A 22,447-nucleotide genomic window follows, 5' to 3' on the forward strand; every position below is an offset into this window, starting at 1 on the left:
TTTGACCTCACCGCCAAAGGCGCACTCCTCCATTGTCTCCCAAGACAGATGGGAGATAATAATAAGTATTTATGGGTGGCCTCTAAATGTGAAACATCAAGATCCAAGGAAGCAAAGGGTATGCTCAAGAGGGGAAAAAATCCCCATGGAGCCAGGGATTTATTTGTGGATATTGCTGATGACGTTCCTGCTGCCAAGGAGGCAAATTGATTTTTTAAAGGCTTGTCTCTTTGGCAGAGGACTTGTTGGGATTGAAACAACAAAGGAAGCTCGAGGCATATTTTATTTCACAGTTTCACAATTTGCACACAGGTGTTCAGGTAAGAACATAAAAAGGTGGGTCGTGATCTGCGTACCCCATTGCCACAAGATGTGGCACTACTAGAATATTCTTACAAAAGCCCGATGCCTGCCCCTCTCTCTGTGAAGCAGTGGCAAGAGTGCATAGGGTCCCAGGCACCCACACAGGGTCTGTGTCCCTTTGGAGGATGAAAGACACGGTGGAGACTGTCATGCTTTGAGAAATATGGTTTATTCACCCATTTACACCTTTGGTTTGTATGGAGGGGGTCCTGCATGGAGCTGCCTGCAGTCAGCACACTCCAAAGATGGCTCTCTCCCCTTCCTCCTCCCAGAAACCCCCTCGCCTTCCCCCAGAGCAGTTACCCTGGCAACCTTCCCTGTCCCCACTCTCTGCTCACACCTGGGGCAAGAAGTTCTCTTGTCTAGTTAATGACCCTCAGTGGCTCTCTATTGTTCCCTTAATGGCCCTAGCTTGGCCAGGCTGCCCAAGAATTCTCTGGCAGCTTACATTTCTCCCTTCATACCACAAATAATTTATTAGTTTTACCCACATCTACAACACGTTTCCGAGCACAATTCAAAGTGTTGGTGTTGAACTTTAAAGCCCTAAGCCCTAAAGCCCTAAGGAGCGTCTCCACCTTCATCGTTCTGCCCGGACGCTGAGGTCCAGCCCCAAGGGCCTTCTGGCGGTTCCCTCACTGCGAGAAGCAAAGCTACAGGGAACCACGCAGAGGGCCTTCTCGGTAGTGGCGCCCGCCCTGTGGAACGTCCTCCCATCAGATGTCAAAGAGATACCTAACATTTAGAAGACATCTGAAGGCAGCCTTGTTCAGGGAAGTTTTAATGTGTGACATTTTAATGTATTTTTAATCTTTGTTGGAAGAGTGGCTGGGGAAACTCAGCCAGATGGGCGGGGTACAAATAATAAATTATTATTATTATTATTATTATTATTATTATTATTATTATTATTACACCATCAAGAACTCTCAGCTGAAACAGAACTGGCCTGCCATGTTCCTAGCAGCAACTGATGCTCGTGTATAGTTTAGGGTGCCCAATTATGCATCACAAACAACGGCGACACGAGTGGACACTGACTTGGATAAAACAAAATAAAAAAAATCCTTCCAGTAGCACCTTAGAGACCAACTAAGTTTGTTCTTGGTATGAGCTTTCGTGTGCATGCACACTTCTTCAGATACACTGAAACAGAAATCACCAGACCTTTATATATAGTGAGAGGGTGAGGTGGGGTATTACTCAGAAGGGTGGTGGGAATGGGTGATTGGCTGATAGGTGTGGTAAACCAGTTGACGAATGCAATTGGTCTTACAGGAAAAAAGCCAGGGGTGAGATGGCTAAAAATAGCTTTATCATGTATAATGAGACAAGAATCCAATGTCTCTATTCAGACCAGGTCTCTCCTGAGAAATTTACGGTCTGCAAATAAAAACATCCTGAAGATCCCAGGCCACAGAGAGGTTAGGCTGGCCTCAACTAGAGCCAGGGCTTTCTCGGCCGCGGCTCCAATCTGGTGGAACGCTCTGTCACAAGAGACTAGGGCCCTGCGGGACCTGACATCTTTCCGCAGGGCCTGCAAGACAGAGCTATTCCACCAGACCTTTGGTCGGGGCGCAGCCTGACCCCCCTCCTCTGGCAATCTGCACAGAATCTTGCTTAATGGTTGCCATCAATTTGATTTTAATTAATTTTATAATGAATGTTTTTAGAATGTTGGACTATTTTGATTGTTGTTAGCAGCCCTGAGCCCAGCTTCGGCTGGGGAGGGCGGGATATAAATAAAATTTATTAATATTATTATTACTATTAAGTTTGGTAATAAGTTGCAATTCAGCAACTTCTCTTTCCAGTCTATTTCTGAAATTCTTTCCTAATAAGACAGCTACTTTGAGATCTTGTATAGAATGCCCTGGGAGACTGAAGTGTACTCCTACTGGTTTCTCTGTTTTGTGATTTCTGATGTTGGGTAAAGTTTGCATTAGCTAATACATATTTATAGGTGCAATTTTATAAATAATTGCTCTGATTTAAATAGGAATGCAATATATTTCCCCATAAGCTATTTCCCCATAAGCAGAAGACCAGATGGTCTGTGTGCTTCCTCAGTCTGCGGTTCAGGCACAATTTGTGGATGAGCAGTTTCACTGCTGCTTTCCCTTCTTAAGGTTCCTTATCGTTAATCTGGACTTGGGGGATGGACAGCCCTTCAAACAGAGGACTGGCCTTGGTGAAATAGCATATGCATGGCAAGCCTAATACATTTCTCTGAACCCACATATTTTATTTTATTCGTTTATTTAATTGCTATACTGCCATTCACCCAAGGATCACAGGGCAGTTTACAATACAGTGGTACCTCGAGTTAAGAACTTAATTCGTTCTGGAGGTCTGTTCTTAACCTGAAACTGTTCTTAACCTGAAGCACCACTTTAGCTAATGGGGCCTCCTGCTGCCGCTACACCGCCGCTCTGTTCTCATCCTGAAGCAAAGTTCTTAACCTGAGGTAATATTTCTGGGTTAGCGGAGTCTGTAACCTGAAGCGTATGTAACCTGAAGTGTATGTAACCCGAGGTACCACTGTATAAAACAAAAACAAAAACACATAGCATAGTAACAAACAAAATAATACCCCCCGCCCCAGTTTAAAAGGCCATTTAAAAAAATTAGACCAAGGCCTGGGAGAAGAGGACTGTTTTCGCCTGGTGCCTAAAGATATGTAAAGAAGTTGCCAGGCAAGCCTCCCTGGGGAGAACATTCGACAAGTGGGAAGCCACCGCAGAAAAGCCCTGTTGTCATGTTGCCACCCTCTGGACCTCTCGAGGACACATGAAGAAGAGCTTCAGATGATGATCACAGGGCTCAGGGCGGTTCATTTAAGGCTTTATAGGCCAAAACCAGCACTTTGATTCGGGCCAAGAAACCAATGAGCAACCAGTGCAGTTGGGCCAGGATTGGTGGCATTCTGTGCTCAAGCCATCTTGCCCCAGGGAGCAACTTGGCTGCTGAATTTTGCAGCAACTGAAGTTTCCAAACCCCCTTCATAGGCAGCCCCATGTATAACACACTGCAGTAATCTATCCTAGAGGTTACCAGAGCCCAGATAACAGAAGACAGGCTATCTCTGCCCAGCCAAAGTTGGTGGCAGGCACTCCATGCCACCGAGACCACCTGCTGGCTCCTCAGATCATGGAGAAAATGTGCTTTCTGCATGATAGAGAATGGCATTATTTAAAACCTGTCGTTCAAAACGTGCTACCTCCAGAGCACATGGAAACGAAATGATCTGTTGTCTGCCTTGTTCACGGCCACAACTTGTTCTCTTTAAAGTACAAGGGGTTTGACCTATATTTTCTGCTGCCAAATGTTGGAGGGCAAGACCTGAGCAGACCACCACTTAAACTTCATACATTGAAGTTGGAAATGTTCGCTCTAAGGCGAATGATGGGCGAAGAATGATCTGTGTAGCTGTATTTATAGAGCGGAGTGAATAGAAGTTGACCTTTCCCCATGCTATTTGCCATTTTGAAAAAGTCTTCTGTAGGTACCGCTGATATGATTGCATCTTTCCAATTCAGTTCACATTGGGAAGATTGTTCCACCGTCCAATGAGTCTCAGTCTAGGTATGTTGGAGCTGGGGGTGGCAGCACAGTTTGCCCTGAAAAGTGAAATCCAAAATGATCGTGGAAGCTTCCCTTCAGGCAAGATGTCTGAGAACTTTTGAGAGAAGCCCAAGCGGTTGTGTGAATCGTCTTGCAGGCGCCACTTCATCTTAATGTCTGGCTTCCCAATCTTCCCCATGAATGCCTTATCCTACAGAGTTTGTAAACTGTACATTTAATACAATGTGAAATAAGAGGGTGATGTTTCTAACCTGAAAGTGGCTTTCTAGGCAACCAACAGCCAAGAAGATTCCCAAGGGGGAGATCTGGTGACCAACACTTTAAAATATAAACAGTGAGTAAGGGAAGGAGTGAAATGCGTAAGGAACTGATAGATAAGGGGGAAAGGGGGGGGGAATGCAGAAACTCAGCAAAAGGGGGCATATGACTCAGTTTTCAGAAGACAAGAGAAGGCTGTTTGGAGAAGGAATTTCATATCAGCCCTGCGCCACCCACACCTGGTAACAAACTACGTTGATAAGCATCATGAGAACACCCAATAAAATGGGGCAATTTAAGAAACAATGGCCAGTTGGAAGTTATATCTGAAGAAATGGCAGCAGATCAAAGGAAGAGAAGAAACCCAACACAAGAACTAGTAAGCTGGGAGGAAAATAACGATTAGCAACTAGAAAATTTGTATTTAAGGGTACATTTACACAAACCTGCTTTCATCAGCTGCGGGGAATGGTTTGAGAAACATAAGCGCACACCATTGTCCTTCGCTTCCCTTTTCCCTGTCCCAAGGTAAATGTTGCCCCAATATAAACATTTTCTGAGCCCAGGTCCCCTGTGCTTTGACTCTGGGCACTGCCAAGACCAGCTTCCCGTAGCGGCAGAGAGATCTCAAGTAGTCGGCGCTGATGGCAAATACGCTGTCGTGAAGTATATGGGGCATGCAAAATACCACAACTGCAATACTTGGGGTATAGGGCACGGGGGGGGGGCCCTTCTAGTGGTTCCCTCACTGCAAGAAGTGAAGTTACAGGGAACCAAGCACAGGGTCTTCTCGGTAGTGGTGCCGTCCCTGTGGAACAGCCTCTCATCAGGTGTCAAGGAGATAAAAAACTACACAACTTTTAGAAGACAGCCCTATATTGGAAAGTTTTTAGTGTTTGGTGTTTTGTTATGGTTTTTATATGTGTTGGAAGCCAACCAGATGGGTGGGGTATAGGAGGAGGAGGAATGACAAAGACGTATACATAAGAACATACCCTCCAGCATTTCTCTGATGAAAATAGGGACGTCCCATTCCATAATGATAATTTTACTATTTATGCCCCACACATCTTACTGGGTTGCCCCAGCCACTCTGGGCAGCTTGCAATATATATAAAAACATTTTTAAAAAATTAGAACCCCTTTCCTATACAGGATTGCCTTCAGACGATTCAGGGGGTCGGATAACTCCATTTATCTAATGAATATAGGGACATCTTAAGGAAAACTTGGACATTCCAGGATCAAATCAGAAACCGGGACGGCTTCTCTAAGTCAGGGACATCCCTGGAAAATAGGGTCACTTGGAGGGTCTGTAAGAACAGTCCTGCTGGATTAGGAGAGTGGCCATTTTAGTCCAGCACCCTGTTCTCACAGTGGCTAAGCAAATGACTAGAGAATCCTGCAATAGCACTCATTTTCCCAGCAACTAGCATTCAGAAGCATCTTGTGGAGGTAGACTGTAGCCATCAACAGCCTTGTGATTCATGAATTTGCCTCATCCTCTTCTAAAGCCATCCAAGTCGATGGCTGTCACTATACCCTGCAGGAGCAAATTCCAGGGTTTAATTAAGCGCTGTGTGAAGAAGAGTTTCTTTTTCTCTCTATTGAACCTTCTAATGCTCATCTTCATTGGATTGGCCCCCAAATTCTACTGGTGTATAATTTCACAGACAAACAAGAAAGTATAGGAGGAGGCAGTGAGAAGTGATTGGTTCCCTGTGCTCACCTGAACCTAGGTAGTTCAGCTCATCGCAGGGATTAGCTGGCCTTCAGTATCTACTGCAGTGTTTGCAACTCTTTTTGGACTACAACTCCCATCATTCCTAGCTAGCAGGGCCAGTGGTCAGGGATTATGGGAAATGTAGTCCAAAAAAAACCCAGCAGGCCGACCCATGTTTGGGGAACAGTGTTTCTTCACAGTGACTCAAACTGGCTGCCTCGTGTTCACATGGCCCCGATAAGCAACTGGTGGAACATGGCAAAGTGAGAGTGAAAATAAAGGGAGGCAAATGGGAAAGCTGTTAGAATTAGGCCCCATCCACACTGTACCGTCAAAGCAGTATCCTACCACTTGAAACAGTCATGGCTTCCCCCAAAGACTTCTGGGAACTGTAGTTCGTTATGAGAGTTGTTAGTAGACCCACATGCCCCTCACAGAGCTACCACTTCCAGATTGCCTGTCAAGCCGCTCTGATAACTGTAGCTCTGTGGTGGAGATAAGGTTCTCCAAACAGCTCTCATCACCCTTAACAAACTACACTTCCCAATATTGACTAAAGGGCTGCAGTGGATCCCCATCTGTGGAATGCTCTCCCCAGTGAAGTTCGCCTGGCGCCTTCATTATACACCTATAGGCACCAGGCAAAAACGTTCCTTTTTTACCAGGTTGATCCGATTTACATACTATGCCCTTTTAAAATGTGTGGGTTTTTTTGGGAGGGGTGGGCTATTGGGTTGTTGTTGTTATTTTTATTAAGTATTTTGTGGTTTTATATCTTGATTTTATTCTGGGAACCACCCTGAGACCCCCCCGGGTATAGGGCAGTATATCAAACAAACAAACAAACAAACAAACAAACAAACATTCTTAGTGGGAGGCCATGACAGTTTCAAGTGGTAGGATACTGCTTTGAAGGTATTGTTAGGTTGTGGGTGAACATATCAGACGACACAGCGATTCTTCGAACAGCTCTTGTTTATTCACAGGCCAGGACAGAACTGAACTGAAGGGTTCAGTCAGCCTGCTTATATAAAGCTCCAGTACAATGTAACTGTAACAATTTTCTAAAACTATCCAATCACTGAACGTCACTTTCGATCCCTTATTTGCATAACTATCTACAGTATACCCCTGCTGGCCCAGGGTGAGAATTTCAGTACATAACAGGTATTGTGCAGACTCCATAGTCCTGGAGATGAGCCAGAGTAAAGAGAGCCCATGACACAACTGACTAAATCAGGACCCATGAGGCTAAGTGATGTGACCACCTTAGGCAGCAAGATCCCCATGTAGATCTCTAGTCTGCCCTTGTTTCTGAAGTAGATCTTCACTCACCCCTTCTTCCCTGGTGGCGGGGGGGGGGGGCGCCACTTGCTCGTTCGTCTCAGGTACCCAAATGTCTTGGGCCACCCCTGGACTTAATGCTCAGAGGTCATTACATGGAAGTGAATATTAGCCTTGGATTATCCCTAACTAAAAACACCGAGAGGTCCTGTTCTCTTGCAGCAAGCGGCAGGTTCCAGAGTGCGCAGCTGTGCTCTGGCTTTCTTGAGGAGAATGTGGCTCCTATTTACCCAGCATGCCGCACTCCTTAAAAATACCTGGCCGTCAATGAGGGGAAGGGGAAGCTTCCGGGTGCTTTGGGTTTTCCAAAATCCAGGTTCCCAGAACGGAAACGAGGCGTATGTGTGTTTTGGGAGACTGCTGTGGTTTGACTGCTGAGCGCCTGACATTGTGGACCCAGCAAATCACGCAGCCCTTGGGGACCCCAGAAGGTGTCCCATGCGCCAAATGTCAGAGTCAGCACATTCCAAAATAAAAGGGAAAATGCAATGAACAAGAAGAAGGTGGTGATAATAACAATAATAATAAAGACAAGAGTAAGATATTCAGGAAAAAAAAAGGACAGCAATCGCTCTTCCTGATCGGTGCGATTTCTTCCCTACCTGCACCCCCCCTTCCCCTCTTCCTTCTTTCAGCCAGACGACAGGCAATCATTTACATGAGGCTCTCCATTATACGCCGAAATAACAGTGCAGTTTTCATTAACAAAAGAGACTGCCTCTCTCCTCTTGGTTTGTGTTGTCAAGATACTTTAGCTGAAATATACAGCGATTTCCAACACTTACCCTGCTTGTCACACTGAGAGTGAAATAATGGCTGACATTAGGAAGATTATTTCTCTGCAATAAAATTACCTTTCACAACATATTTCTATCTAAGTGGAAATGATAGAAATCATAGATTCTATTTTCAAATGGAGGGACGGGGTGGAGTAAAGGGAGAAGAGAATGAAAGCAACAGGATTTCTCCCTCCACCCCACCTCTCCAGAGCCAGTCAGGAAGGCAGCGAAGGGAAACGCAGGCCTGCCTGCCAACAGAGGCCTAAATGGAACGCCGTGGAGTTGCCAAAAAATAAAGAGGAAGACCAAAAATGCTTTAATAACAGGAGCAATAGATTCAGACGAGTGGCTCCCCTTTCACATACAGGGCAAGCTTAAAGTTTTGTGGGGCGCAAAGTAGGATTGGGGAGCCGGGGATCTGCCTTAACGGGCTATCGGTTGCAAAACTGACCTTATCAGCAGCTAGGAAAGTCAGCTGCAGGACTCTGCAGGTGTCCAACCAATTTGCACCAGGAAGGTGACATCTGAAATTATATCTGCATAGCTTTTGCTGCTTAAGGCCTAGGATAGGGATGGACAGGGTGAGGGGGGGTGGGGGGGCAGCAAATTTGATTCAGTTATCGTTTAAAGGTGAACCTACATCATCTGCACTTTTTGAAACAACGCCTGAAACAAAACCGTTGGAAATTCCCCCAATTTTTCCCATGCAGCCAGGTACAAAAACGCGCATGCTAGGGTAAAGTGTGCCTAAAAATACATACAGTTGATGATCATTTTGCGGGGTTTTTTTGTTCCCAGCCCCTGTATGCATCAACGAAGTGCATCATAGGGATGCCATATTTTGGAGGTCAAAAAAAGAGGACACATTTGCTGACTTCTACTTCTAACTATGGATCGCTGTGATGACTCTACCCATGAAAATTACAACATGCTCTGGAAAAAGAGGATATATGGCAACTCTCACGCCCTGCCCTGTTACACCCCGACCCTGCCCCCATTTCACCCTTTTTGTGACATATTTTGTGACGTTTTTGGTGTGCATGTGTGCGCAATCACACATCTTTGGGATGCGTGTCAATCGGTCATGGCTTGTACGTTAGTGATGACCACCAGCCTTCTAAAATGTGAGTTGAGCTTGCTTTAGGGTTTTCCTGAATAACAGAGGTACGTTTGTCAAGGAATCCCTGTTGGCTGCAGCTCTCTGTCCAACGAGCCTGGCACCACTCATGTATGAAACGACCCTCATTTCAAAACTAATCTTTAGTCAGACCAATGTCTGGATCAGACCAAGCACACATCTTGCCCAGTTCCCCAAATGCCTCTTGGGAAGCCCATGAACAAGGCACAAAGGGAGCAGTCTATTCCTTCCCAGAAACAGGTACCCAGAGATCCACCTGATCCTAGATCAGCCATCTTGGTTAGTGACGATTGGTGGACCTCTTCTTCTCCACGAAATCTGTCTGATCCTCCTTTAAAGGATCAGTTCCAGTATTATGAGAGGCAGAGAAAAAGATTTATTTCCATTTTCTCCTTATCATGCATAATTCTATGAACTATCCAAATGCCTCCCTTTAGTCATCTTTTTTCTAAAACCAAAAAGAAAAACAACTCCCCATATTTTTGCTTTTCTGGTATCTTTGGTCATTTTTGGTTGCCCTATTTCTCACATTCAATCTGGGACCACAAGCACCAATAAAACTTCCATGGGACTGGAATTGGTTAGCTTCTAGTGAGTTTCCTTGACGGACCACAGCAATTCCACCAGTGTGGCCATGTACCCTACTTTACAGAGGCAGTCCTCTATCTCTAATGCTACCAGAGAGGATAAACAACGCAAAGAAAGGAGAGCAGTGAGAGGGGGTTTAAATTTGCACATCAACCATTTGCACCCGGACAGCGGGATGTGCAGGCACACAGGACACCGAATCTCAGGTTGCCTCTCACCCCCTATGGTGAGATGTACAGTGGTTGTTGTTGTTTTGTCGTTTAGTCGTGTCCGACTCTTCGTGACCCCATGGACCAGAGCACGCCAAGCACTCCGGTCTTCCACTGCCTCCCGCAGTTTGGTCTTTACAGCACTGGACTTTCCTTTCGCTTCCAGGCATATCCGCAGCTGAGCGACCTTTCAGCTTTGGCCCAGCCACTTCATCAGCTCTGAATCTACTTGTAATTGTCCTCCGCTCTTCCTCAGTAGCATGTTGGACGCCTTCCGACCTGAGGGGCTCATCTTCCAGCATCATATCTTTTATATGCCTGTTGTCTTTGTCCATGGAGTTTTCTTGGCAGGGATACTGGAGTGGCTTGCCGGTTCCTGCTCCAGGTGGATCACATTTGGTCAAAACTCTCCACTATGACCTGTCCATCTTAGGTGCCCTGCATGGCATAGCTCATAGCTTCTATGAGTTATTCAAGCCCCTTCGCCACGGCAAGGCAGTGATCCATGAAGGGGATGTACCTTGGGTTAAGTACTTAATTCGTTCCATAGGTCCGTTCTTAATCTGAAACTGTTCTTAACCTGAATCACCACTTTAGCTACTGGGGCCTCCTGCTGCCGCTGTGCCGCCGGAGCCAGATTTCTGTTCTTATCCTGAAGCAAAGTTCTTAAGCTGAAGCACTATTTCTGGGTTAGCGGAGTGTGTAACCTGAAGCATATGTAACCTGAAGTGTATGTAACCCGAGGTACCACTGTATTTCAATTTAAGCTGCACAACTATTTCTAACTTCCATCTATAAAGATTAATTCGCGTATGCACATTTCATTCATCCTTTCCCTTCCGTCTCATTTTTAAGAATGGCGCAAGTGGCTGTCGTAAATCACTTGTGCGCGCACCTCCAGACTAGCATTCTGGAGAACAGAATCTCTCCTGTCCCCCTCCAAGAGTGTTTTTTGCATAAACGAAGAGCAAATAGTCTTGGAAAAGCACCTCTCCGCACACATCCACACCAGCCAGTCCCCAGGCATCATTTTAACCTGCACGAGGGGGAAATGGTTCTTTGCTCTGTTCAAATCTGACCACATTGCTGGCATTTTTCTGCAGCGCAAGAAGGCAAAGTGTGTTAAAACTGCACAACCCCGCACCTCGGGTAAGAGATAGGGAGCCTGCCTGCTCCTTCCCCAGCCACTGTTCCAAGTTCTCATAGTGTTAACTGTCCTCTCTTTAAATCCCTTCAGCTCTGCCTGCCACCGAGGGCGACCCAGATCACATTAGATTCCCAAAGCAAAGGGAACAGTTCTCATCTATCCGTCACCAAGGAGGCAGACAGGACCGGGGAACAACAAGGCATTTGTACCTGAGGCGGAGGACACTCCTGGGAAACAAACAGATGAGCCACCCCACGAATCCGAGCTATTCTCCAGAGGTAAACAGAACTGCATGAGAAACACACAAATTATCAGGGACATCTCGGTAATTCTCCCTTGCTTCAAGCTGCTGGTGAGGTGGGCTGGGGGTCTGAAACACTACATTGTCCCAGGGGTCGAGCGTGTGAGAATGTTAACCCTTGGAAAAGAATGAGGATGTTGGGGGAAGGCAGGGGGAGAGCGGGGGGGGGGAGAGAGAGGAGGCAGACCCCAGCCTCGCAGAGACCTGCCGTTCATTTCACAGCCACCACAACATGCTGAGCAAGCCCTTCCCAAAACACATGGGATTATGGCCAAAGGCAGAGGCATGCTTCACACACACACACACACACACACACACACACACACACACACGAGTTCCCCTGCTACATCTCTGTGAGAATCATAGGCCTGCATGTGTCACAATCCCGTTTTATCAGTGGAAATTGGTGGGTTGCTTTGAGTATTATGTCCCAAACAGACATGTTTTCCCACGTAACAGGGATAACACCAAGGTTGCAGGTTTGATCCTTGTGTGGGACAACTGCATATTCCTGCATTGCAGGGGGGGTTGGACTAGATGACCCTCGTGTCCCTTCCAAATCTACCGTTCTATGATTTTAAGTGCACCTCCAAATGCTCCATTTTAATTAAAAATTAAAAATGCTGAATGGTCTCATTCCAAGTGCTACTCAGGCTGCGTTCACATGGCAGATTAATACATTTTCACAGTGTTTTCCTAACTGCTTATTTATATGTTATACAGTCATACGTCCGCTTACGTATCCCTCCAGTTATGTAAACTTCAGGATACGTAAGCGGCAAAGTATATTACCAGGTTTTTGCCGTGCATACATGCGCAGAAGCGGTGTCTCCAGTTGCAAAAACCTTAGGTTCTGGTCAGACCTCCGGAATGGATCCTGTCCGCAACCAGAGGTACCACAGTATTTGAGCTTTCAGTGGAACTATAGTGCATGTTTAGCACTCATTTCCATCTTACTTGCAAATGGGTTTTTTCTGGAAGCAAAATGCGTACTATTTTTATTTTTAAATTTGCATACCGCCCTTCATCTGTAGATTTCAGGACAGTTCACAACATAAAAATACAAGGTAAAAACACAAAATGCATAATAAAAACAAGAACGAACAAACAAGTAAACAAAACAAAAACAAAAAAACCCCTCCACTCCCACCCTCTACCACAAACACATTTTAAACCTTGCACTATATTCCACTATAGTTCTAGAAGCGGCTTTTACATCATGTGAAAGCTCAAATACAACAAGGAACGTAACAAAAGTAATGACAATTGAATAAATTGCTGTGTGAATGCAGCCTCAGCACGTCAAAGCATCACTGTGTCCTTATAGAAGGCACTGCCAGGCATAATGTTGGGAAATAAATGGGGGTGGGCAGAAATAAACATATAAAATGACATTTTAGAAAAAATAAATGCACTTTATAGTTAGCACTAAAATGATGCATTCCTAAAATTAAACACAATTAGCAAAATGGTCTAATTGTATCCTTTGGTATGAAGTATGCACAAAGTATGCATTCTGCCTGTTGCTTTCATTGCTAAATGAGCTGCCTGAGCAATGTACATGTGGGACTGCAGATCTCCCACAGGCAAACCTTTGAAAAACATATGTTATAATTGTTGGCATCCCTCAAGGGACACCGAAGTGCTTCTTCAGAGATGAAGTCAAATGCTGGAGAATCACAGCGCCTGCCGTGGCTGCAGAGACCAGTAACTCATAATGGCTGCTTCCCACATTGCTTTTGCTGCATTAGCAGCACCAAAGGGACCTCTCCAGGACACAATCCTAGGCAGTGTGTGTGGAAGTCCTGGGTGGCCCAGAGGACAAGACCCCCCTCTCAGCCTTGCCAGACTGGTCCAAATAAAATCAGAGCAATGTGTTTGGCACCAGCTTGGTTGCAGGAGTTGCCAGAAGGAGGCATACAAGATACCACGCAACTATCTTAGCGACTCCACTCTAGATTTGTGTAGGGTTTACTTCTTAGCTTTTTCTTCTCCTGAAGACATCCCGCAAGGCAGCGGAGGTTTAGGATCAGAGTTTTCCTTCTCCTAGATGGACTACCTTCCCAGGTGGATGAGCCCCACCTGCCCCTCTACAGCACATGCAGAAACCACCTTCTTGACTGTTGGACCACCGAGCCAAACTCAACCCACCAGTTGTGAATTTTGGGGTGAGGAGTCTAAGAGCTTTCTGGACAAGAGCTTTTAAGACAAGGTGGCTGAGTGGCTTCATTCTTTTCTGAAGCAAGGGGTGGGGAAAACCGCTCGTCGTTGCTGCAGCAGTGTCTTGGCTTCCCGCAGCAAGTAGCTTTCTAAGTGGGAATATAATGCCTCATTGAGAAAAATGCTACATCACAAAACAGTGTTCCCAGCTGGAATAGAATGCACAGTAGGAGTGGCTCTACATCATGTAACACCATTCCCAAAGGGTATTGGTTCCAAATGCTGTGAGCCTCCTCCAGGAAGCCAAAAAAGCCAAGCCAATGAAACCCTCAGCTACCTATCTAGAATTGCTCCAATGTCTTTATCCTGGCAATATGTTGACTGTTAACTGTTTACACGGTACAAATTTAAGATTATGAAGCCTGTGATGCAGTGCAAACATGGAGGGAAATATTCGTGCACACAGAACCATGAGCTCATACTTGAAATAAATGGTTGTGAAGAATGCTGAATAAATGTTGTGAAGAAATGGAATGGGCAGCCCAGTTTTCCCTAGATGGCCAATGCTTAGTTCGAAATATGGATTACAAGGTAGAGTTCGTTCAGCTGGTTTTGGTGACAGCCATGGAGTAAATCCAAGGAAATCAATGGACTTTCCCCCTATGAATTCCAATGGATATGTTCTATGTCTCAGCTGGTGATATTGTACTATATAATAAAATTATGAGGCTGTCGTCATGCTGTAGTTCCTGTGGCAACCAACAGGTAGCCACAGAAACTCCAGCATGAAGAAAGATTCATATGTGAGCACACAAGCGGTATGGGTGGCAGCCAGCCAGGTCAGCTGTTTAAAAGTGAGAGCCACTTCAGAGTGTGGTTCGACAAACCACTCTCTGAAGTGCCTCTCCCCCACCCAATAAACATCGCTGTCATGGCAATTAACAGAGTGGGGAGGTGCTTCAGAGAGCGGTTTGCCAAACCAATCTATGAAGGGCCTCCCACCCTTCTTTAAAAAGGTGTGGGATGGGGTAAACTGTGAATGGAGGTGGGCTTGGGGCAAGTAGGGGGGTTTGGGTGAGCTGGAAGGGATGGGGTGCAGCAAATCTGCATTCATATTCCTGTATCTTTCACTAGCTCCCTCACATTTTGCTTGCCTTTTTGTAAGGTCTCGTGGGACAGCCACTTGGCTTTCTTGCATTTCCTTTTCATTGGGATGGTTTTCGTTGCTGCCTCCTGTATAATGTTACGAGCCTCCATCCATAGTTCTTCAGGCACTCTGTCCACCAAATCTAAATCCACAAAATCGAAATCTGAGATATTTTGTTCAAGTTACCAGGATGAAACTTGATCTTGAAAATATGAAGAATTTTATTAAAATTTTATGCAATAAATATCATGTTACTGGTTTCACATCTTCATCTCTTTTTTCTTTTTCCTTTTGCTATATGAATCTCTAAATAGTTTGATGATTCTAGCTTGCTAACCTATCATATCATTCAATTAATGAGTTCAGTTTCCATGACTTGTGAAGCAATTTGCAACATCGAATTGCTGAATGTACCCCTGGTGAAAATAACCTCCCACCACCTTGCAATTAACAGAATGTTCAGGTCAGTTCCATAATTCCATTTTGTACTCCCATTAGTGTTTATAAAAGAAGAGCAGTTTCTGCAGGAGTAGAAACAAGCACATTTCCTGCCACTGCTCTCAAGAATGATGGTGACTTCTGTGCTTCTTAGAAATCATTTTGATAGACCATAATCCAGGGAGACCAGGTGGCACTTTAGCTTTTTGTTTTCCGAAGGTTAAAAAGGAAAACTATTTCATAGGTTGCAGGTTAAGGCTGCAGCCTTCAAACCTTTCTTTTGAGGAATATTCCATTGACATTCCATTCCAGGATCAGAGTGCACAAAACAGTTTGGCTTGGCCTCATTTTCACTGAGCTTTTGGAAATATGTAGAATCGTAGCACTGATAGGGATCTCAAACGCTCCTCAAGTCCAGCCACCGTGCAAAACAGGAAATCCACTACTACAAGTTTTGCCCAGTCTTTTGGAACGTTTTCCTTGCAGCCCCACCCAAATCAAATGTAATCAGAAGTGATTCCTGCTGAGACTTTCTAAGTAGGATTAGAGACTTTCACTTAGAGGGGCCGTGCGTCCTATTTTACAGAGCACGGTCCTCTCTTTCAGCAGTGGCTAGCTTGTGGCCCTCTGGATGTTGTTGGGCATGGTGACCACATCTTAGCTCCCCCCGTTCTCTGTCTGAAGGGTTGTCCTGCCCAAATCTGGTTTAATGCTAAAGATCTATACGAGAAAGAGTGGTCCTTGCAGTTGCCCACCCACAGTTAGCAGCACAGGCACAGCAGACTGAGAAGGCCCACAGGTCGCAGTCTTCCCCATTAGGGTACTATGTATTGCGTCTCTATTTAAACTATAGTAATTAAATATTTCTAATTTTTGCATCGATACAGATCCATTGGCACATGCTAATCATATGCAGACCTGTGTCCTCATTTTTTCAGAGACGCCAGGAACTGAGCCAGAGGCCCTTTGAGTGCAGATCATACGCTGTGCCACTGAGTTGCTAAGCTAAATAGTACAACAATAAAATAATATTTGGAACAAATTACTCCATTATAATTAGGCACAGATAAGTCCTGATAGCTTCATTTGAAACCAAGACCTTGGGCTTACCAGAGTATCAGTTCAAACACTTCCCCTAATGCTTTTGATTCTATCTCTTCAGGGGAACAGGGAAATAGCTTTGCTGCAGAGCAAAGGTAAACTGCAGCAGAGCTAACATTGACTAAGCACATGGCAAAGTGTGCTAACTCTTCGCTTGAGCAGGTGTAAGAAGGGACGTCTGCACACACTGCCAGTAAAATGTGGGCTTCTACTGCCATGCAGATACCATGAGGAGCATCACAATAAAGCATGAATCTCTCTCTGTGTGTGTTTCAGTCACTGGACACAATCCGATGGAGATTGACATTCATGCCACCTGCATTTGAGTGTCACTGCCCTACTGGCCATCTAATCAAGGCTTGTTTGCACCTCTTAAGGTTACGTTTCCCCATCTCCATTTTGCAAGCGGGGCATCTTTGTGATTCATATCCAAATCTGATATAGACTTTGGACATTCCGAGGTCCAAATTCGCTTCCCACCACTACCACCACATCACCTTTGCCTTGTAAGACTGCTCAAGAATCCTACATCAGTATCCTTTTTGAGGTGAGGGAAGCACAACTGTTCACAGTATTTCAAATGTGGTAGCTTGTGGACACAAAGAGTGCGATCCATTTCAGAGGCACACACCCCACACCAAGATCTTCCATTCTTGCATGCCTGATATGAGAGCCTGCCCAGCCCATCTTCCAGTTCCTTGACCCCATCTCTTTTCTTCCTCTTCAGTAGTCTGTGCCTCTTCCTGTGCCTTTGTTACAGGGCTCCCAGCAGAATCTTCATAAAAACTGTTTGATTAAACAGGCTTTCTCAACAAACAGGAGGTGTGTACAGCAAAACAGGACAAGAGTATTAATCAGAGGGTAAATGTATGGAAACGGTGCACAAAAGCCAAGCAGGTTGGTTTGTTTAGTCTTCTTTCACTGTTGCGCATCTTCCTAAATCTGCCTTTCCTGTCTGAGTCAAGGTATTGTGCCCGACGGTATTGTTACCTTCAAAAGCCAAGGTCAGGTTGAGGTAAAGCTCAGAAAAGATGCAAGGGCAGGCAGCTCTATTCTGCGACGGGAACTTTTGCTGCAAGGTATCATCCCGAGGTCACCGGTTTACACCCTCCACGATTTTCGTAAGTTCCTTCATTAAAAATTGAGGGTCGACCACAGTACAAAACAGACTGGCAAGCTGGCTTGAAATTTCTATCAATAATGGATCAGTTCCTCTGTACTGATTTCTTTCCAATATGACCCTTCGTTATTTTTAGCACAAAAGAGGGTGTATCTAAATACACAACTCTGCTGAAGAGAGAGGGCAGAAAGAGAAGCCATCACTCAGCTAGACTCAGCTGAACCACCATCTTCCTGAACTGCAGACTGTCACTGTCAAAGATGGTGCAGCTGAACTCCAAGTACAGGCAAGACATTTCCATTTAAGAAAATAATAATTCAGATGTTGAGTTACCCTGGGTTGGCTAAGTACCGCCTTCTCCCTCCAGTTGTATTGGACCACAACTCCCACCAGCCTTTGCAGCACACCCTATGGTTGGGGATGATGGGAGTCTCAGTCTAGCAACACGCACAGGACAGTGGGTCCCCAATCCCTGCCTATCCGCTGGAATATCCATTGAGACAAACAATAGAGAAGAATTTGTGCAATAAATTCATAAAACAGCCATGCATGATCAAAGGGGATTGACTGAACTTTCACATCCTCTCACAAATCCCTCAAGACTTGGACTACAACAAATATCATCCATTTTCACTTTTCAAATGAGAATTTATTTATCTCAATGTGTTTGAAATATTCCCTGAAAGACGTTTTCCCTGTCCTGTAATGTGATATTGTTTCCTACCCCAACTGCTACTTCTGTTGCTCTGTTCACCTTCTTGTGTTAGTCACATGGGTGAGCTCAACCAATCAGGGATTGTGCATTGAATGAGGTGGCACCACGATGCCATGCAACCAACAAGATTTAGCCATGTGACGGAATCAATAATGGTAAGTCAAGTCAATGGTGAGTGACATCAGTCAAAGGAAATGTAAATGAATCATCTACCATTTTCACATGGAATTGGGGGGTGGGGGGCTAACCATAAAGGGGGGCATTGTTTGAAACTGCCACAATAAATTGTAAGTAGTGTTATAATGAAGGTAGCTTAAACACTGAACTGTAGCGAATGGAATCAAGGAAGTATTCAGACAATGCTCTTCTTGCTCACATGCTCAATTAGATAATATTTTATCTATTTTATTTTATTTCGATTTGTATCCTGCCCTTCCTCCCAACAGAGCCCAGGGTGACCATGCAACATCTCAGCAAGCTGTTCCAAATCTGCTGAAACCAACCACCTTTCAACTACTGAACAATGTTTACATGGGCAAATACAACGTGTGATCTGAGTTACCATAGAATTGCCTGGCAACCACTTTGCAAACCCTTCCACAATTATCCTCTGGCCTTCATGCAAGTGAAGCCCCCCACCCCCACCCAACCAGTAAATGCACCAATTGATTTTTTTCCCTGTTGGCATCTTGTCTCTTTACCGCAGATGCCCCCTGCTACAAAGATTTATATAAATATTTACACCCACAGTGAGAAAATGCCCATACGTTGTATGCTAGAGGAACTTCGGCTGACCTCGAAATCTCCACTTATGCCATTGAATTGAGTTTGCAACGAGGTGATCTATTGAGGCTTGGAATCATTCAGAAACCTGGCAGGTGGATCACAGGTAAATGCTAATAGCGAGGGCAGGGTTGCCTCTTGTTTTCTTTATATAATCCTTTGTTGCTTCTCTCTTGTTGCTTGGTTTCTTCCCCCCTCCCCAATCCATCTCTTCTTCCTCGTTTGTTCTGCTTCTCGTGTTTGTTTCGGCCCATTGCCTGACCTTTAGGCATGTGCCTTGTTCCAACTTGATGTTACTCTCCCAGGGAAATGTTCTGCTTGTTCCAGATGGGATTTGTGTACCTGAAAAGGGACACTAGGTGAAAGAGTCATTTTCAGGGGGGAGAAACTCGGGGTTTAGAATTTCTCAGCATGCAAAGTGAAGGTGGGGAGGAGGACATTGATAGTCTTGTTTTGCTACAATTGCCTTCGGAAATCAAAGTGTGTGCAATAAAACAGCCCTGCGATGAAGCATAAAGGTAAAGGTAAAGGTACCCCTGCCCGTACGTGCCAGTCTTGACAGACTCTAGGGTTGTGCGCCCATCTCACTCAAGAGGCCGGGGGCCAGCGCTGTCCGGAGACACTTCCAGGTCACGTGGCCAGCGTGACATCGCTGCTCTGGTGAGCCAGAGCCGCACACGGAAACGCCGTTTACCTTCCCGCTAGTAAGCGGTCCCTATTTATCTACTTGCACCCGGGGGTGCTTTCAAACTGCTAGGTTGGCAGGCGCTGGGACCGAGCAACGGGAGCGCACCCCACCGCGGGGATTCGAACCGCCGACCTTTCGATTGGCAAGCCCTAGGCACTGAGGCTTTTACCCACAGCGCCACCCGCGTCCCCTGCGATGAAGCATATCCCGGTGCAAATGCAGCCATAGTTAAACTGAACAGCATTCATTATTAAAAAGATAAAATTTGTATTTCAAGAACTCTTGCTTTTTAATCGCATAGCTTGGTTCAGGCCTTTCAGTGTCAAAAAATAGTTTGGATCGGACTCATCCCAAATACTCCATCAAGGACTGATCGTGTCTAAGGACCGGAGCATCATGTGGGAATGGTGCACCCAAAATACTAGGCAAAGGTTTAATGCTGTAGCATAGAATATTGTGATGTCATATAAGGTAAAAAGGTAAGGGACCCCTGGATGTTTAAATCCAGTCAAAGGCAACTATGGGGTTGCAGTGCTCATCTCACTTTCAGGCCAAGGGAGCCGGCGTTTGTCCACAGACAACTTTCCGTGGCCAGCATGACTAAACCGCTTCTGATGCAATGGGACACCAAGACGAGTGCCAGAATGCACGGAAATGCCGTTTACCTTCCTGCCGCAGCAGTACCTATTTATCTACTTGCACTGGTGTGCTTTCAAACTGCTAGTTTGGCAGAAACTGGGACAGAGCAACGGGAGCCCATCCTGTTGTGTGGATTTCAACCGCGGACCTTCCAATCAGCAAGCCCAAGAGGCTCAGTGGTTTAGACCACAGACCTACCCGCGTCATATATACTGAGGCAGTTCTTTTCAGTTATCAACTGTTGTGCGACTTTTAACTGTGAGAGCAGCAAGTGTGTTGTGTTATGCTGTCGCCTGCCTCAGAGCCAGTCTGTAAATATAAGTCTCAGATACAAATTCATGTAAATATGTTTCAGTAACATAAGTATTACCTACCTCTCTTATGGGACGCGGGTGGCACTGTGGTCTAAACCACGGAGCCTAGAGCTTGCTGATCAGAAGGTTGGTGGTTCAAATCCCTGCGATGGGGTGAGCTCCCATTGTTCAGTCCCAGCTCCTGCCCACCTAGCAGTTCAAAACCACATCAAAGTGCAAGTAGATAAATAGGTACCACTCCGGCGGGAAGGTAAACGGCGTTTCCATGCGCTCTGGTTTCTGCCACGGTGTTCCGTTGTGCCAGAAGCGGTTTGATCATGCTGGCTATATGACCCGGAAAAGTTGTCTGTGGACAAATATCGGCTCCCTCGACCTGAGATGAGCGCCGCTGCTCTGGTTTGCCAGAAGCGGCTTAGTCATGCTGGCCACATGACCCGGAAGCTGTACGCTGGCTCCCTCGGCCAATAAAGCGAGATGAGCGCCGCAACCCCAGAGTCGTCCGTGACTGGACCTAACGGTCAGGGGTCCCTTTACCTTTTTACCTCTCTTATTCATTCAATCTGACAAGAGCAAGCACAGCAAGTAAAAGTCATATGTTATTTTTCAAACTTGGTTTTTCTAGTGGGGGAAGAGAACTTTTAAAAAGGGTCAAACAACCCAGGGCAACTTCCGCACAACATTGTGAAGTATAATTTCTACGACTGGCCCAGACTGCCTGTGTTTAGAGACCTCAGACAGAGATGTGCATTCATTTTACCAATAAATGAAATACTGAGCAAATGGGGCCTGCTCACTTCAACTTTCATCAATTATGAAATCAAAGCCATGGATACAAATGAACACAGGGGGACAACTATGTGTGCACCAGCTAAATCCAATGCAGACTAGTGTTATTTGCCTGGAAATAAAAACTTGCAGAGCCATTGGCAATGTGTGTAGACAATATTGAGCTACAGTAGATGGACCAATGGTCTAACCTGGTATAAAACAACTTTCTATGTTCCCAGGTTATACACAACCATAGCCCCAGAACCCTATTCAGGGAGAGAAAGGAATAAGAGTATATGCAACACCTGTTGCCTACTGTAGGAAGAACAATGCCTCTGCATTGATCAAGCCTGGCAAAAATGAAAAATGAAAAAATCCTGGGCCTTCTGCTGAGTCAAGAGAACGGTACCTACGTCATGGTTCTTGTTCTTGTTTAAAAACCCATTTTAAAAAGTTGTAAAAAATGTGCATTGAATGTGCTTTAAATATACAGTGTGGATGTCACCTATGGATCACATCCTGCCTCTTCTGTTGCTGTGCCCTCTCTGCCAGCATATCTCTTCCCCAAGCGAAAAGGACTTAACTTTGGGAAGAGATGCAACAGGAACTAAAGCGATCCCATTGACGCAAGATTGGCTCTGCAGGTGGGTCAAAATTCACTGCAGTCCCCCCCCCCCTTCTGGGTTGGCAACTGCCCCTTTAATTTCCCAGAATGCCCCGGAATAAGGCTAAATAATGATGTGACATTGTGTCCATGGCATTCTGTGGCAACCAAAATGGCAGCCCTGAGGTGGGAGCAGCCACTGTGAGCTTTGTGTCCCTTGACATTCGCTGCATGCACATGCGTTGAAACATGATCTGCATGTACCAAGGACATATAATAATAATAATAATAATAATAATAATAATAATAATAATAATATATTATTTATACCCCGCCCATCTGGCTGGGTTTCCCCAGCCAATCTCGGCGGCTCCCAACAGAATTAATCATAATAATAACAATAATAACAATAAAACATCAGAAATTAAAAACTTCCCTAAACAGGGCTGCTTTCAGATGTCTTCTAAAAGTCAGATAGTTGTTTATTTCATTGACATCTGATGGGAGGGCGTTCCACAGGGTGGGAGCCACTACC

At 45.3% G+C, this 22,447-nt stretch overlaps 1 long non-coding RNA gene across 2 annotated transcripts; it reads left to right on the forward strand.

Annotated features, from left to right (window-relative positions):
* The first annotated feature begins 11,231 nt into the window (after window positions 1-11,231).
* On the forward strand, window positions 11,232-21,978 carry LOC128414823 (uncharacterized). Of its 2 annotated transcripts, none has more exons than XR_008330744.1 (3): window positions 11,232-11,412; window positions 18,563-19,005; window positions 21,548-21,978. It is a non-coding gene; the product is annotated as an uncharacterized LOC128414823 (long non-coding RNA). The 2 variants fall into 2 exon arrangements; XR_008330743.1 differs by having other exon boundaries at window positions 18,867-19,005.
* Window positions 21,979-22,447: the final 469 nt, after the last annotated feature.

The sequence above is a fragment of the Podarcis raffonei genome, chromosome 5, assembly GCF_027172205.1.
Source record: "Podarcis raffonei isolate rPodRaf1 chromosome 5, rPodRaf1.pri, whole genome shotgun sequence".
Taxonomy (NCBI): domain Eukaryota; kingdom Metazoa; phylum Chordata; class Lepidosauria; order Squamata; family Lacertidae; genus Podarcis; species Podarcis raffonei.